Source organism: Podarcis cretensis (assembly GCF_951804945.1).
Source record: "Podarcis cretensis genome assembly, chromosome: 2".
NCBI lineage: Eukaryota > Metazoa > Chordata > Lepidosauria > Squamata > Lacertidae > Podarcis > Podarcis cretensis.
The window spans coordinates 97,218,258-97,233,367 of NC_137171.1; the positions used below are offsets into that span (position 1 = coordinate 97,218,258).

The 15,110-nt window shown below is 46.2% G+C and overlaps 1 long non-coding RNA gene across 1 annotated transcript; it reads right to left on the reverse strand.

Moving 5' to 3' along the window:
- Window positions 1-4,263: 4,263 nt before the first annotated feature.
- LOC307209291 lies at window positions 4,264-12,211 on the reverse strand. The gene is made up of 3 exons (XR_013835517.1): window positions 12,172-12,211; window positions 7,579-7,729; window positions 4,264-5,050 (listed from the first exon to the last, which is right to left on the reverse strand). It is a non-coding gene; the product is annotated as an uncharacterized lncRNA (long non-coding RNA).
- Window positions 12,212-15,110: the final 2,899 nt, after the last annotated feature.

Sequence of the window (15,110 nt, forward strand, 5' to 3'; positions counted from 1 at the left end):
CATAAAGGATTTTCATGGTTTGGGAAGAGACGACCACAACGCACTTCCTCACAAGAAAGGGCTTGGTGGGGGGACACATGGCCGATGAATTTGTCACATGGATCATTATTCATAGTTCGTTTTTAGAGAATCTTTAAGGAAATAGCTTTTTATCATTTTCATTTCAATAGCGCTCTCACAAGAGCTCAGGAAAGATTGATTTGGACATGCCTGCCTGTTTAAGGGCAATAAATTTCATCCCTGCAGATTGAGCAGACTTCCTTAGCATTTATTTTTACAGGAATAAAAAGCGTGGGCTGTGGGGAGAATATTGCGCAGCTCATTGCCTTGTAGTGTGGCTTGGGGTGCAAAGCACCAGACACTACTGCTGACGCAGAAAGCCTCCATGATGTTTTTTCCCCCAAGGGGGCAGAGTTTCTCACACAAGACCTATTTAAATGAAGGAGGGCTGCGCGGCATTAGCACTTGGTGGGTTGCCGGTGGTAATCTTAACAGAGTGGCACTTGCGTCCCAACTGAAATTATACACAGGCAGATGAGCAGACACATGGCTGCAACCAGCCCAGCAGAGGTTGTTCATGGTCTCACACAGGAGCCTTTCTCAGGCTTTTGAAGTGAAGGGTGCTGGGGACCGGACCCGGAACCTGAATGCAAGCTAAGGACTCTCTCCTTTCTGCATCCCATAATCAGTGGTGTAGCATGGGTTGCCAGCACCCAGAGCCACGCAGAAGGGTGGGTGGGAGGGAGGGAAAGAGAGTACGCATGCACATTCAATTGTCTAACAGTGTCTGCATCACCCAGGAGATAGCAGCTGCAGAGAAAAGAAAAGAAGAGTTATCCCATTGTCTGGAGAGGTCACTTTCTGGTTTGCATGGAGAAGCCATTTTTAACAGAGCCCAGTGACGGAAGTGCGCATCTGTATTGAGACAGAACCTGGTGTTGAAATTTTGCGCTCCTCACAAATTTGTGCCTGGGGCAACCACCCTTGTGCTCCCCCTACGCTACACCACTGCCCATAATCACAAGGGCCAAACTAGGCTAGCCTTCATCGGCTCTCTTGACATGTCGCCTTTCCCCCCTTAAAAGCACCCATAAGCTGGCCCTCCACACACATGCACCTCTGGATCAGGGCTATGGAAGAAGGGCTTAATTCTTTCTCTTGACTCCAAGTCCCACTCCATAAAGCTGCTCTTCAAACCACACCATCAAAGGAACAAGGGTTTGCAGCCACTGACTGATGGTGCCTGCAAATCCCACTCCCTTTGCCAGGGTGGTTTGAAATCAAACTACATAGGCAAAGGCACAGGGGGTTTTTAAGGACCCTTGACTGGCCTACAAACTTCTGGCACGGAGCTGTGTCTTCACCTGCAGGTGGGTGTGGCTTAAGGAAAACTGCCACGGCGGCCAAATTAGGACAGTCCTAAATTAGGCCTGCGGGACGCAGGTGGCGCTGTGGGTAAAACCTCAGTGCCTAGGGCTTGCCGATCGCATGGTCAGCGGTTTGAATCCCCGCGGCGGGGTGAGCTCCCGACTTTCGGTCCCAGCTCCTTGCCCACCTAGCAGTTCGAAAGCACCCTTAAGTGCAAGTAGATAAATAGGTACCGCTTTGTAGCGGGAAGGTAAACGGCGTTTCCATGTGCTGCACTGGTGCTGGCTTGCCAGAGCAGCTTCGTCACGCTGGCCACGTGACCCAGAAGTGTCTCCGGACAGCCCTGGCTCCCGGCCTCTTAAGTGAGATGGGCGCACAACCCTAGAGTCGGACACGACTGGCCCGTACGGGCAGGAGTACCTTTACCTTTTAAATTAGGCCTGCAGGTTGGTGGTTCCTCAACACTGCATTACATAGAGGCATTGTGGGAAATATAAAACGCTGGGTGGCTTGTAACCACCAGCTACAAATCACAGCATGGTGCCATTCTCTGCCATTGTGAATATTAGGAAGATTGCTGTCCCCACTCCATCCTGCAGACATTCAGGGGGACTCACAAGATGGTATGGGCCCCCTCCAACCTAACTGGACCATGTTCTCCTTTCTTGCTCTATCTACTCTGCATAAGCTAGCCTTGTTGCACTCCCTTGTTTTTTATACCTTTTGCACACTCAGGGCACGTTTGGGCAGCCACAATTAAGCAGGACCACATTATCTAAAATAAAAAACTAACTTGCTCATAAAAGAAACAACTAGTGTCAAAAGCTTTATTTATATAAATCAACCAGGGAGTTGGACTCAATGACCTTTGGGATCCCTTCCACCTCTACAACTCTATGATTCTATGAAGAACCGGTAAGATGCAGAGAGGCCATGCTGGATGGGAGTGATGGAAATTCTAGTCCAAGACCAAGTTGAGGAAGTCCGTAGTGCTCTGATGGCAGAGGTGAGTGGAGAGACCACTCTGAGGTGGGAGTTCTTTGCCTGGAGTAGATAACAAAAGAACCCTCGAGGAAGAGGACATAAGTGAAAAGTTACAGAAGGGCCTGGGACTTCAGGTGCGTTAAAACAGAGAAGTAGCATCTTTCCCATCACCTTCGAGCCACCACCTGCTTTTGTCTAACAACAATCTCCGTTAATTGGGTAGTTAATCTAATTATCTAATTAGGCAGAATTGCTATTAGCAATTAAGGCTCAGCACTGTGCCTGAGCGTGGACGGCACCTTCCCTTCTGGGCCTTCACAGGAGAAACAAGGCAGCGATACAACCCCATTCTTCTTCATTACTTTTTTGGATTTGTAAATGGAAACACCTGTAAACTGCACATGCATCCATGCAGTCTGCTTGAATGAAGTGGAAGCAGCCAATAGTGAAAGGGAAGAGTTTTCATTCAGAAGATCAACTGGAAATCTGCTGTCTATTAGCATCCTATGAATGGAAGCTTTCGTCCATCCTAGCTGCTTTCCAACACAGCCAGGGGAAGTGGGCTCTTAGCGGTGCACTGCAGCCTTTGCACAATGTGCCTAGTGCTGTATCAAAACCTGACTGAAAAGCACAAACCAATTGAAAACAGCGATGACCTGAGAGTTTTGTTGGACCTTGGCTGAGAGCCAGGGTGGCTGGCTGGAGTCCTGGGTGCATGGCTTGTGTACTGTAAAAAGAAAGAAAGAAAAAAAAGCCACACAAACCCCTCTCAGAAGACACACTATTGCCCTAGACAAATTTCAAAGGCAACTGGAGGTATGACATGCTTTTGTTGGTAGGAAGATCCAAAGCCCAGACAGAGCCCTTGAAGAGACCTTCTCCCTGGTCCCAACTAAGGCAGTTTCTAGGGGAGGTTAGCACACACAGGGGGCCTCTGAAGATGGTCACAATAGATGGGTAGGCTTAACGAGAAATGGCAGGCCAGAGGTTCCCTGCCACTCAATTACAAGAGCAGCTTTTCTCTCCTAAATTGGATTCTCCAAGTTCTAACAGAATGTATCTTTACTGGTTCCCACATGTGCTTAGATTAAGGTTTGGGGTTAAAACAAGGATGGAATTCAAATGTAAATGCCCAAGCGCATAGAACAGTGAGAGAACCACGCTGAATGTCACCTTCCATGTCAGAGTTTATGACATGTAAATGCTCCTGCAAGGCACTCTCGGTATCTGACATATCTTATTGGGAAGCTTATTAGGTGCAATTAAGCCTAAGTCAGACATATGCACTGTCAGGCCAGAGCCACTTTGGGAGCCCGGCAGCATCAATGTTTTAGAGAGCAGAGCTGCTGAAACTCTTAATTAGCCAGCCCATAAGACGAATCTAACCTTTCTCTAATTCCTGAATTTATAGCGAGGCCTGACTGGGCCCAAATTGTAATTAAAAATGAGTTTATGAAGTTAACTTCGGTTGCTCCAGGTAGATCCTGAAACTTTGCAAACAAAGCAGATTTGGGGCCTCTGGCACGTGTGTGACGGCGGCAGAGGGGCCAGAGACTGACCCAGGAGAAGGGGCCAGTGATTTATGGGGTTTGGGGCCACCTGCAAGGCAGGGGTCAGGGAGGGGGGAGGTCATCTGTGGGAGCACAGAATGTGTCGGAGGCAGAGAAAGAAGCTGTTCAGTCAATTGGTTGAATTCCTGCCGTCCCCTGCCCTGCTGCGTGCTAGAACCAGGAAGGACTTGAAGAGGGAAGCAAAATGACAACTTCCATACAGAAGAAGTCTAAGGTTGTGTATGCACATAACACCAAGTGAGGGTACATAAGCCTGGAGGCAGGGGGGCGTGGCTGGTCCCACTGTGCTTCAACTGCCCCGCCAGGCACAAACCTGGAAAAGTTAATGCCATCTCCATAGAAGCTAGAAGCATGTGTGTTTGTGTATTCAGTGCATCTCAGGAGCTGCTGTAAATGCGTGCTTTTGTCAATAAAAAAATAACTGTCAGCTGTTTGCCTTACTTGGCTGGGTGTGGACAGGCAGCAGACATGGCGATGCCCAGGCACAGAAGGTTGTACAATGTGGTGATGCAAAGGGAAGGTGGGAGGGCTGAAGGTGAAGATGCAGTGGCTGAAAAGAGATTATAGAATTGTAGAGTTGGATGGGACCCGAAGGGTCATCCAGCCCAACCACCACAGTGAAAGAATCCCTGACAGGTGGTCATCCAGCTTCTGTTTTTAAAAGAACAGTTTTGAAGCAGGAAAACCTGAGCTTGCCATTCATTCTCTTCACACTGTACTACAGAAGCTCTTGGGTCGTAGTGCTAACCACCGGAAGCATAACACTTCATCTTTTAAAAACATGTGTCTGGAATAGGTGGCTGATAAGAGAACACGCCAGAGGAAATTTCTGACTGGCCTACGATCTTTGTAGCTTGTGGACTTTTGAGGAAATCATGCCTTGCTCCTTGGAGCAGTGAACACGGCCCTTAGGTTGTAACTGTGCCAAAGGTTTTCGTTTGCTTACACTTGCCCGCTGTTCCTTGTTATCCACGCACAGCATGCCTTGTGAGCTTTAAAGTCTGTAACTTTGCTTACAGTATATACATATTTCCCTCTGTCCTGATTACCGTGCCATTTCTTCAGATGGGAAGATGACTGGGCTTAATCAATTCCAGAATCCAGAACTGCAGTATAATGCTATTGTCCTAGGGAGAAAAAGAAGAAGACATATGAATGGGCTTGGAAGTTAAGGGGGGTGCTGGAGAAATTGGCACCTTGGCCATAACTTGAGCAGTGGGCCCAGGAGCGATGCAAAAGCCTTTCTTTTTCTTCTCCTGGCTTGCTTGACAACACTTCTGATATATATATATATGCAGTATTATGCTGCAAAAATATTTTTGCAGTATTATATCTGGGCTTTGTCTATGTTCTCATCTTAAATCTCATATTAAGGTGTTTATTGCCCTGTTGTGAATATTCCTGTCTGGCTGAATCTTGGCAAGCGCCTGTAGGCTTGGCACTGCACTTGTTAATACGAAAATTCAGTTAGACAAGCTGGAAAGGGATCTAGGAAGCGTGTGCCAAATCTTCAACTTCTGCAGCTTCTTCGGTCAACTACGGAAAATAGGAGAAGAGGGATATTTCCCTGTGAGGAATGGGAAATAGCAGCAGGAGACATAAAAGAGGAGGGGTTGGAAATTAATAAAGCCAAACCTTGTTTCAGTTAAGCTGTGTGTATATGTGCTTTGGACGCAGGTGGCGCTGTGGGTTAAAGCCTCAGCGCCTAGGACTTGCCGATCGAAAGGTCGGCAGTTCGAATCCCTGCGACGGGGTGCGCTCCCGCTGCTCGGTCCCAGCGCCTGCCAACCTAGCAGTTCGAAAGCACCTCCGGGTGCAAGTAGATAAATAGGGACCGCTTACCAGCGGGAAGGTAAACGGCGTTTCCGTGTGCGGCTCTGGCTCTGGCTCTGGCCAGAGCAGCGATGTCACGCTGGCCACGTGACCCGGAAGTGTCTCCGGACAGCGCTGGCCCTCGGCCTCTTAAGTGAGATGGGCGCACAACCCCAGAGTCTGTCAAGACTGGCCCGTACGGGCAGGGGTACCTTTACCTTTACCTTTTTATATGTGCTTTAAAGCATATCTCAAGCAAGGGCATTCTAACCAAGTACTATTGGTATCAGTCTGTAATAACACCCACTCTGCCCCCCCCCCGAGCACAAGTTTTGCCAGACTTTTTAATGCCTTGCATTTAGTCATCATTGAATTTCCTTTGAAACGGGTAGCGATCTTCCTTTGCAAGGGGTGAACAGGAACCTACAACCTCCCACATCATACCTGTTCCAGTCACTCGTGATGTACAGACAGAAGGCTGCTTTGCTGGAACTGGATCAGAGCTAGCTGGTACATTAAGGGGGGGGGGAAATGCAGATGGAGTGATCTTTGGCTGTGGGAGATGCCTCTCGGAAGGCTAGCTGTGATCCAATGTGTCTTGCTGATTTCCATGGGTTAAACTAATCATTACAGTGTCAGTCATGCATCTGGCTGGCCAGTTATAAACAGAATGGCCAGTCACGCATTGCCAAAAAAGAGAATTTGCATCACCAAAAAGAGAGAGGATGAGTTGACACCAATTTGCATACAATATGTGCAAATTTAGAAACCATTGCTGCAGTTTAAATAGAAATACAAGATATAGCTTGCTGTAATAGAAAAGACACCAAATGAGTCATGTGCTTGCTCAGTCTGGCGGTGGAGTGTTGCTAACAGCTGCTGGGCACTTCAAGGCTCCTGCTTTTTTTTTAGTGTTCCTGATTTTCAAACAGGACTTGATTATTATCAATCCTTAATCAATCAATCAATCAATCAATCAATCAATCCTTAAGCAGAAGAAACCTTCAAAATGGAAGGCTGTTCTCTAAAGTAGGACACACAGCCACCCTAATTATAAAAGCAGTGAGTAGATCTGACTTCAATATCTAAAGGCAGCACATTTAGAGGAGTGGAAATATACCCAGCCACTATTTTGTTTTGCTGGAGGATAATTTAGCAACTGTTGTCTGAGGCATGGCCCACACCAGGGGTCAGCAACCTAAGGCCCATGGGCTGGAAGTGGCCTGCAGTGGTCGTTTGACCGGCCCACAAACCACCCCTGAATTGAGCTGCCTGCTGACACGCTGTGCTAAACCGGCGTGGCGCGGGGACTCGCTTCCGCGGTGCTGAAAATCGCATCTGCGCAGACGCCGATGCTGAATTGTGGGCACGAGTGCTCATGCGCATGCACAATCCGGCCCACAGAGGGATCTCTGTGGAACCAATCTGCCCCAGGCAAGATAAACCTTGCTGACCCCTGGCCCACACCAATAAGATGAAGCAGAATACCAGGGCGTTCATTCTGCAAGCAGCTGCTGAAAGCATTCACTGAAATTTAGAACTGCAAGTTTGGGAACAGCTACTAACATTTCAAAACCATTTTAGGAGAGTGCTTCGGCAAGGAGCACTTTACATTGTGAGTAACATCAAAGTTTCATTGAGAGAGCTGAGCGAAGAGCCTCTGTGATTGTGTTCCTGTCTTGTTTTCAGATGGCTGAACTGTGTGGTGGAGTCCCACAAGGCTCTACCTCGTTCCCCTTCAGTATTGTACTTTATCCAACATTTATTCTGTTTTAGCATTTTTGCTCCCAGGTATCATTGCTATGGAGATATTTCTCAGACCCATTTATCATTTCCCACTTACCCAGTTGCAGCAATCTATACGCTGTCTTGGTGTCGATCTACACTGAGAGCTTGACTGTCCTACAAATTGTTCAGAGCTCAAAGGCCAAGGTAGTTTTTCTTGGTTGCCGGCATCTGCTGGGAGAGGGAGGAGCCAGAGCTCTTTGTTGTTTCTGTGGATAATAATCAATAAGACCCATTAGTGAGACAACTACATACATCACTAAACTTTGACCTATGATCCCCAGAGCAGTCCCAAGGTACCTATTCATATACTGGCGACATCCAGCCTGCACTATTGCAAATCCAGTAAAAAAGAGATCACAAATTTGCATTACTGTGCTTTGAGCATCCACAGAACAACACAGTCCAAAGAGTATGTGCTTGTATGCTTCTGAGTGCAAAAGATTCATATTTTAACTTATGGAAGTATAACTTAAGCCAAGTCTAAAAACAAGCCATAAAACGTAAGAATTGCCTTGTTGGGTCAGATCAAGGGTGACCTCGTCGGATATTCTATTTCCAACAATGGCTAGTCAGATGCCTCTGAAGATCCCAGGCGAAATTATGATGGCAATGGCTTGTTTCTTACTCATCTTCAACATCTGGCATGGAAGTATACTACCTCCGAACATGGAGTTCTTCTGTCAAATAGCCATCGAAAGACCACTTTCCCATAAACTTGTCTATATTATTCCTTGCAACATAATCCTATCCTCGGATTACTCCCTGCTGTTCAACACCTGCATTAAGATGCCAAATGATGACATCCAGACTCTTGGGATGAGATGTCATAAGTAAGCTGATGGTCTCCAGTATGCTAATGAAATAGACACAATGAGAGGTTCCTTTGGGTGTGGCAAGGTGAGAGCAGTAAAGCAAATCTTCCAGTCAAAAGATTAGATGTGCGTGGAGGCTGTTGTTCAACCTGGAAAAAATGAGCTCACTGCAGCTCTGTTTAATCAGCTGGCTTTATCAATTGTCAAAAACACTTTGCAACGACCCTGTTAATTATAGTTTGTTCACTGCTTCTGCATTTAAATGGGGGCTATGGCACACTGTGATTCTGTAAGAGTTCCTTTGGAGCATGACTCCCTCAAAGGGCACTGCCACCAAGCACACTTACAATTCTGTGAATGGAGAACTTCACCACATGCCCATATTACCGATAAAAAACATTTGGGGTGGAGGTGAGTGCTGGTTGGCTTCGGTCCTGTGACACATACTAAGAATGCACTGCTGGGTGGAGGAAATTGCCTCTAAACAATGAATTGGGCATTCAGAAGAAGCAATTAAAACTACTGGTCTAGAAGGTAGTGCATCCTGAAGAATACCATCCTTAGCAGCATACACTGGCTTAACTTCAAATTCAAGTTGAAGTGGTTTTATTTAAAATGTGCTCCATAATTGCTTATACTTCTATTATTAATACTATTAACAGTGATTGCTATTAATAATGGCAAAACTTCCCACTTGAATCATGAACCATTCTTTGCTGGCAAAAAACAAATAAATCATCACTATAATGTCAGGTTTTGCATTTTAAGGCCTAAGCTGTCAGGAAACGGGCCATTACTCATCAAAATACAAAAATAAATATAGGTTATTTAAAGTTGCTTAGAAATTTTAAGCTGGCCTCAGATAACAGGATAGTGGACATTTTTTGCATCGTTCATCTTTCATTATTATTCATAGCTACCATTTTAAACAAGGGACGCGGGTGGTGCTGTGGGTTAAACCACAGAGCCTAGGACTTGCCAATCAGAAGGTCGGCGGTTCAAATCCCCGCAACGGGGTGAGCTCCTGTTGCTTGGTCCCTGCTCCTGCCAACCTAGCAGTTCGAAAGCATGCCAAAGTGCAAGTAGATAAATAGGTACCGCTCTGGCGGGAAGGTAAAAGGCGTTTCTGTGTGCTGCTGCTTCTCCAGAAGCAGCTTAGTACGCCGGCTCCCTCGGCCAATAAAGCAAGATGAGTGCCACAACCCGAGTCGGTCACGACTGGACCTAATGGTCAGGGGTCCCTTTACCTTTACACTACCATTTTAAACGATGGAGTCGAACCCTAAGGCCCCCACCCCCTGACTAAATGTCATGCTCATCATGTTTTCTAATCATTAAAAAAGTTTTCCTTAAACCCATGACTGTTGGATATCTGCCTAGGCTACATGTAGCTGTGTGTGGCAAACCTTGGCTGCCAGGTTTCTACTAGAATGGTATGAAGGCATGAGCTAGTGATGCCTAATTTTACCTGTCTGATGTTTTCCCTGAACGTCTGACAATAACTGCGAGCCATCTTTCCTTAGCTTTGCCTCAGAATTGTGTGCTATGGTTTCTGGGAAACCTTTAATATATCTTGCTTTGGAGATAGTGATTTGTATCAAGGAACAGTCTGTCACATTATTCTCTCCCCACCCCCCAACAAATGAAAATTATTTGAAGCAATCCAGCATATCTGGGGGGCTGTTCTGACTCTGAGGGGGCCACAGGATTTGACAGAAGCTATGCCAGCAGAGTGAGACACACAGATGAAAACAGAAAACCCCATGGGGTGTAATTGTGGACAACAGAATGTGGTACGAGGAGGAGAGTGCAGATTGTACACTAGGCCACTCCGGACCACAGTCACACTCCTGTTGAAAACACAATTTTATACCAGCCCTGGACTGAGCTGAAGAAATTCCCTTCCACTGACTTCAGTTGGGAGGGGGTGGAACTTAAAAACAGTTGATAACTGTCCTGTCCATGATGCCATGGCAGAGCATAAACATAGCTGTCAACTTTTCCCTTTTCTTGTGAGGAATCCTATTCGGAATAAGGGAATTTCCCTTTAAAAAAGGGAAACGTTGACAGCTATGGCATAAAATATGGTGCAGTGCAGCACCCAATCATTCACAGGACACCATTACCATTATATAAAGCCCACACAGAGAGACTGTGACTCAGATAACAGGGCGTGTGACACACACTCTCTGTCCCCGCTCTCTCACTTTTGAAATCCCAAGGGAAAACGGAATTAAGGAGAAAGGCTATTTTTTGCAAAGTGCTCCACCTCCAACAACGCACAGGAAAAGCTTGCTAACACTTCTCTGCCTAGAACCCTATGAGGTACTTTGCCTTGGGATTCCAGGCAAAAACCCACAACAACCCCCACTCCCTTCTTACAACCGGGGCTGCCAGGACAGACCACCCCATGCAGATAAACAAGGTAACGGGGGATGGAGACGACACGTGCTGTAATGGATAACTGCTAAAACTGTCTTTGCTATGCTGGGACGCAGGTGGCGCTGTGGGTTAAAGCCTCAGCGCCTAGGGCTTGCCGATCGAAAGGTCGGCGGTTCGAATCCCTGCGGCGGGGTGCGCTCCCGCTGCTCGGTCCCAGCGCCTGCCAACCTAGCAGTTCGAAAGCACCTCCGGGTGCAAGTAGATAAATAGGGACCGCTTACCAGCGGGAAGGTAAACGGCGTTTCCGTGTGCGGCTCTGGCTCTGGTCAGAGCAGCGATGTCACGCTGGTCACGTGACCCGGAAGTGTCTCCGGACAGCGCTGGCCCCTGGCCTCTTGAGTGAGATGGGCGCACAACCCCAGAGTCTGTCAAGACTGGCCCGTACGGGCAGGGGTACCTTTACCTTTACCTTTAATATTCTTCCGTGTCTGAATTGTATTGCGAGTAGGGCCTAGATTTTGCTCGAGCGTTCCGAAAACAAGAGGGCTTCCTCTGAGCAGCTAGCCTCATGGGCTCCTCCGGCGCTAGGACTCCTGAAGAAGAAGGGATGTCAAGGCTTGCTTGAAGAAGAAGAAGAAGAGTTTGGATTTGATATCACACTTTATCACTACCCTAAGGAGTCTCAAAGCGGCTAACATTCTCCTTTCCCTTCCTCCCCCACAACAAACACTCTGTGAGGTGAGTGGGGCTGAGAGGCTTCAGAGAAGTGTGACTAGCCCAAGGTCACCCAGCAGCTGCATGTGGAGGAGCAGAGACACGAACCCGGTTCCCCAGATTACAAGACTACCGCTCTTAACCACTACACCACACTGGCTCTCTGCCTGCCAGTCCAGGGGCTGGGATCACTGCTTGTCAGCTTCCCCGTCCTTAGTCCTGATGTTCCCCTTAGAGAACTCAACAGGGAGGAGGATAGGGACAAAACTAGGATTAATTGGCTCTGCCTGTCATTGGTTCTGGCTTCACCTATTGTTCGTCTCCCTGCCTTCTGCCCTGCCAGTCTCAGTGAGCCTCAGGGCCCTTCTTTAGCAAAAAGACCTTTTCCTTTCTAGGTGGGCCTTGAACCTTTATCCCAGGAAAGCTTTCTCTGTGTGTATGCACATGCACATGCACATGCACATGCACGCACACACACACACACACACACTTTGCAGAGCTCCTGGTCAGAGAATGACGTGAATCCTATGTCATGTGGGATGCTCTTCCTTCCCTTTTTCCGTTGTGTTCCAAAACAATGGCTGTGTGGGCAACATAAGGCAGACCTGGCTCAAGGCATTTTGGCACCTGGCAAATGGAATCCTCACCACCACACACCACACAGCACCCCCAACCCCTGGTTAGGGAAGAAGGGGTGAGTGAAGATCTACATCAGCAACAAGAGAGGAATAAAGATCTACATTTAGATCTGATGCCCCTGTGGACCTTTCTGCCTGAGGCAGTTGCATCACCAGGCCTCATGGGTAGGCCGGCCCTGTTGGCTATTTGCAGTTTAGTAGTGCTGCAGAGAGCTTGCTGGGGAGACCATGCATAACAAGGAACTCAAAAATAACTTTAACAAGGTTTTAATAACAAAAACAAAAACTCCTTTTCCACTAAAGATAACAACAAACATGACCCAAGCACCAACCCATCCCCCAGGGTAATGGGAGAGCTAGGTGCTGTTCCTTATATACTCTACCCAATTGCTGACACAGCTTGATTAACACAACTCAGCAGCACCTGCTATGTGTCACAGCTGTAAGACTGGGTCTCGTTATTTGCCCTGGCCCTGGCCCTTAAAGACATACACAACTTGTGAAACAATAATGAACCTTCACATTTTAAAGTGACCGTTCAACAGGCCCTGACATAAGGGGATTTCAAACCCCTGCCTCCATATGCTTGGGGACCAGCAGTAGCAGTGTTGCTGCTGGCAGTGCCACTACAGCTAATGGGGTGCCGCCATGTGATCTTGTGTGGTGGTGATGTAGGAAGGTTGTCCCTCCTAGCAGTGAATTCGTTAGCTGCCTTTGTGGGTGGGTGGCATTTGAACCTTCTTGCCAGTGCATTTCCAACAATTATAGCAATGTTTCCAGGGGCACTGGGGGAATGTCTACCCCCCCCCCCCCAGTTTTTGTATTTTATGTTTGTCCTCTTCTTACTCCATCTGAACTTGCATTAAATGTGGCAGTTCCACCAGCATAGCAGTGGCATAATCTCTGACCCCAGCGTAATGAAAACATAGGATTGCTCTACCTGTTATTGGGATTGCTTAACATATAGGAAAACTTAATGCAATTTATGTTCCTATATTCCACTTCCAAAATACTGGATTAGCCTCTACAAATTCATGAATATAGTCACTTGTTTGTTTTCTACATGGAAGTTAATATAAATCGATGTAAAACCATCTAAAAACACACATAGTTAAAAATGAAATACAGCCACTTTCACTTGCCAAAGTTCCAGCAGAAATTCAGTGCAATGAATGCAGACGTAAAAGCAAAGATAGGGTTTTAGGTTGCAATCCTAATCCTATGCACAGTCACATGAGAGTAAATCCCATTGGACACATACATGTCTGAGTAGATATGTATAGGATTGTGGGCTAGTTGCAATTAACCTTAGCTAGATCAGGGCTTTTAATATTTGTTGCTAATTAAAAAGCACAATGATATTGATCTCCTATCTTCTAAAATTTCAGCAGCACATTATGTCATCTTAATAATGTTCCTATTTTCAGTCATTATTATCCACATTTTAGACATGGGTAGCCAAGGCTGTGAAATTCTTGCTAGGAACATAGGAAGCTACTTTACACTGAGTCAGACCATTGGTCTATCTAGCTCAGTATTGTCTAAACTGAACGGCAGCAGCTCTCCAGGGTTCCAGGCAGCTCAACCTGGAGATGCCAAGGATTGAATTTGAGACCTTCCGTATTCATTCATCCATTCATTTTATTGGTATGCTGCTTTTACATACACACCCACCCCTCATACTCAAAGCAGCTCACAACAAAGAAACAGGGATGCATTTCAAGCAGACATTACAAAAACAGCCTCATAATAACATAGCAAAACAATAACATAGCAAAAAAGTGATAACAAAGCTAAACAATAATAACAATGATTTCATAACAACAGAGCAGAACAGTAGCAAATATAACAACAGACTGAAAAACCACATTCCAATACTGTAAGGCGATTACTTAAACAACACGCAGCATCCAGTAGCAAAAATAACGGGGTAGCGTCACACTTTCACCTTAAATGCAAAGCAGATGTTCTACCACCAAACGACTAGGGCCCTTCTGCAGTGTGAGACCAACCTATTAAGGAGATGGCATGCCTGATATTTGCTTGCCTGAGGTTCCAATTTCCAGAGACTGCTTAGCAGCCTGCTCTCTTGCTTTTTTTATTTTTATTGCTGGATATGCAGGGTCAGTCTTTGAAGAAAGGATCACAATCATTAAGGAGGGCTCTGTGAAGCAAGATCTGAACACCCGAAGGTAGAAGCAGCATAATATCAAGGGAATGTCTGCAGCTCAGTGGCAGAGCTTGGGATGGGAAGAGAATCGTTTCTCCTGGGTTGGAGACAGTACTGAGCTCAGCGGACCAATGGTCTGGCTGGGCATGAGGCGGCTTCCCACGTTCCTAATTGGTGTGATGCCCCTTCCCACTGCAATTTTTATGGAAGATTCATTCGTATTTTTTTAATATAATTGTTATTCATTTTACAAAAGAAATCTCAGATTTAACACACTGATATTCTGAAATTAAACAAGATTCTTCTGAATCCTAGGACTTCCCTCCTCCCCTCTGTGGGTCCTTAGTATATCTAGGTCAACTGCATATTATAATTTCTCTACATACAAAATTCCTCCCAAATATCCAAAGTCTCTGTAACACTGCAGGAGTTATTAAAAGCCTGCCAAAGGGCTCAAGTGATTACAGTGTTCCTTTAAATACATTTTGTATTTGTCCCATTCCCTACTGAAGTTTTGATCCTCCTGATTTATGATTTTCCTGGTCAATCTCGCCATCTCTGCATAGTCTAATAGTTTCATCTGCCAGTCCGCTTCTGTCAGCATCTTCTCCTCTTTCCATCGCTGGGCAAGTAACATCCTTGCAGCTGTAGTCACATACTGGAATAGTCTTTTCATTTCCTTCGGTATGTCTGCACCTAAAATTCCTAAAAGGAAAGCTCCTAGTCTTTTGATAAATGTTATTTTAAACATTTTTTTTTAGTTCATTATATATCATTTCCCAGAATTCCTTAATCTTTGTATAATTCCACTACATATGGTAAAAAGTGTCCTCTTTTTCCTTACATTTCCAACATACATTCGAATTAGTCC